Here is a 3,318-nt window from a genome sequence, read left to right as displayed (position 1 = left end):
CCCCAATCATTTTTTTTTTTCCAAATAAATTATTCAAGTCATGTGGTGATTTTTTTTTTTTTTTCATATCGCAATATATATCACAGAAAAATAAAATATCGCAATGTGAGTTTTTTCCAATATTGTGCAGCCCTAATTCCAACCTTGAAAACACTGCACCTGTCACCTATTCAGGAGTTAACGACCCCCCATTGAGCCCAGTTTTTTTGTGTGTGGGAAACATCACACCTTTGCTCTGGGAAAAAAAAAGAACACTTTAAATGAACTTTAATAAACTTTGCCTTTGTTTGTCTGTTTATTTTAACAGGTTCTCTTGTGATATGCATGTGGCAAAGTTGATAAAAGAGCGCTTTCTCGGCAACAGCGCCACAATTCTATATCACAAACTATGTGAACAGCATAGTGAGGACTGGATGGAGAGGACCCTGCAATACCTGTCTGCGTGTGACCGGTTTCAGGGCACCACCACACGGCCCATCACACCTCCGCCTCCCATGCTGCCTGTACCAACTGCCCAGTGGCTCCTCTCTGTCCACGCGGAGGATGTCCGGTCCCGGTATAGTGAGCTAAAAGCCAGGGTCACCTCTGTCTTTGGGTCCATCCTGAAGATGGACTCCACAAAACAGGTAATGTATTAATCACGGATTATTTTAAATACAACTCTACATATAGATTTGATCCTTTGTACATGTAAGGCATGTTTGGAGCTCACTGAATTGATTTGTTTTCCGACAACAGGTAGCCAAAAAACTGGCGGGAGCTGCAGCTGGGACCGCAGCCTGGGTCACCAATGTGGGCAATGAGCACGGACAGGTCCTCATGTCTGTCAGCGGCTGGAGTGATCTGGTGGTTCGTCTTGATGTGTGGCACTTCATGCCGGCGCTTCGCTGCAGGTCTGCACACTGACAGCCACCCGCTCTATGGTCTGTTCATGGCAAAGCTCTCTGCCTGCATTTTCGTCTGGTACGAGGGAGATGTGGCCCTGCTGAGGGAGGCGAAAAGGAGGGAGCTGGAGCAACAGCAGGGCATCAGAGACCTCACTGATGAGCAGCTGACCGGCAGGCTCACCTCCAGACAGCTGGCGCAGCACTACCGCCGCTGCACACGTGGCGTGGAGGAGACAGAGCAGCTGATCGGACAGATGCTGGAGGCCTTCAAGGACGCCAGGGAAACCATGGGCATCCCTTTGGTGGACCAGGAGAGGATGGACGTCATCTGGGACACTCAAAGGCGCCATCTTCCCTGCATCCAGGACCCTCCTGGAGTGCAGCTGTACACCCAGACAGGAAGTGTTACAAAGAGAGGGCTCACACTTCCTGTGTACCACTGCGCTCGGGGATCCACTTCCCTGGAGTCCTTCCATAACCACCACCTCAACCACTTCATACAGGGTAAGATTACACACATCCTCCTCGAGGTGCGTTTTGTGATCGTCTATTTCATGTTATTTGTAATTATAAAGTAATATATAATTATATTAGTGTTAATGTTTCGTTTTTTTAATCGGGAACGAGCACTAACCTGGAAAATTTCCAGACTTATCTGCTTGAGGGTTTGGAGCGGTGGAACGAGGACCGCGCTGCTGCTGCTGTCACATAATGATGCTTCCTTGTCGCTGCGCTGCTACAGTGGCTCGCTCCAGCACAGCCTCAATGAGCTCAGCCAGCGTCTTCTTGGCTGTAGTCTTGTGCAAGACTACTCCAAGCCAGGACAGTACACAGGTATGTGTCTATAATGCCATGCTTTGTTGTTTTTTTGTAATGCACAGACTTCTGTTTTACAACCTTGTTTTCTATTTAATTTTCTTTTGTCAGGTGAGCTCATCGGGGTGGAGTACCTGAGCTCGCAGCAGTCCTTGGAGTTCAGGAAGAACTTTCGGCAGGAACCAGATGTCCCAGACGGAATCCCAGCGGACTTGGGCGATATAGAAGATGAGGGATTTGGGGATGAGGCAGAGGAACAGGACCACACCATCTCCCCTCTTTCTTTAGTCTCAACCAAGGAAGCTATATGCTTGTCTCGGGATTCACCGTCACCCTCTCAGTCCTCCCAGGACTTGCCACCTGAGCCCCAGGAAGATGTATGTATGCATACAAGCATCCTTTGCCATGCCATCACTTGGAGGACTTTTTCATCCATACTAACTGATCTTCTTTCTTCTTGTTAGGTGTGCAGAGGACCAGACGGGACTCCAGGATTTGACAGAGTGGTGGACCTGGCCAGATACCTTGTCGAGCTGAGGGAAAAGCCTTGCATCTCGGACAGTGAAGCCGCTGACATTGTTCGGCTGTGGGACAGACTGCCGGACAGTGACAGACAGGGTGTTTCCTATTCGCCGAGACACAAGGAGAGACTTTTGCAAGGCAGGTTCAAGGCCACCCACTCCAAAAACCTCCACCTGCCATGGAAAAGAGAGCCTGAAGTGGTAAGTTAAACATCTGCACACTTTGAGCTGTAAAAATATAAATGACTATGCTTTTTATGCTTTATAATCCCCTATTTTATTTTACAGGTGTGTGCTGGGGCAGGGCTCGGGTCCTGCGCAGTGGCCGAATATTAGTAGAATTGTAGAGGCAGTATGTCTGGAGCTCTGCTCCATTCATCCAGCGGGGAAGGTGAAGTGGGGCGTTTCAATGAACCGCTGGGCTGCCATTCTACATGATTACCAGGCCATACGGAGACTGGTGGGGAACTGCCCAGCACTGAGGGGACGGGCAAGAATTCATCTGGTTGAGGTCAATCAGCGGACGCTTTCTGTCTGGTAAGTAGTTTAATTGAGAGCCAGTTGTAAACATAATTTTAGAATGTAGTCATGCAATTCTCAGATTCAGTTCATCCTATTAATTGTGCCATTTCAAATAGGTACAACGACTACAGAAAGAAGCTGAAAGTGGATGTGCTGGCTCTGAGTGTGCCCTTACCTCAGATCAGCATGGTGTCTCACACCCAGCTTCCTGCAGCCAGGCAGATGACGTCAATGCCCTCTGCACCTGGGTCATCACTTCAACCTTTCCCCTATGTTGAAAACCCTGATCTGTCAGGTCAGGCCACGCGACGTGGGCAGCGACCTCCTCCCCCTGCATCAGCACCCGCTCTCTCTGCTCCACGGCCAGCGTGTCTCTCTGCTCCACTGGCAGCATCCCTCTCTGCTCCACCGGCAGCATCCCTCTCTGCTCCACCGGCTGCTGCCCTCTCTGCTCCAGCAGCAGGAACATCGATGAGCAGAACAACTCTGTGGAGGAAGAGGAAGGCAGCAGAGTTTTTAGCTCAAGAGCAAGGGCTGCCCCGTCCCCAGCAACCTGCGCGAAAAGATTACAC

At 49.8% G+C, this 3,318-nt stretch overlaps 1 pseudogene; it reads left to right on the top strand.

Moving 5' to 3' along the window:
• Positions 1 to 81: 81 nt before the first annotated feature.
• Positions 82 to 3,318, top strand: part of LOC107758733 (uncharacterized) — a 9,253-nt pseudogene continuing 6,016 nt past the window's right edge.

The sequence above is a fragment of the Sinocyclocheilus rhinocerous genome, unplaced genomic scaffold (genome assembly GCF_001515625.1).
Source record: "Sinocyclocheilus rhinocerous isolate Xijiao unplaced genomic scaffold, SAMN03320098_v1.1 scaffold3611, whole genome shotgun sequence".
In the NCBI taxonomy this organism is placed as follows: domain Eukaryota; kingdom Metazoa; phylum Chordata; class Actinopteri; order Cypriniformes; family Cyprinidae; genus Sinocyclocheilus; species Sinocyclocheilus rhinocerous.
The sequence above is the reverse complement of the archived record's forward strand: the minus strand, read 5'-3'. Positions and strand labels throughout refer to the sequence as shown.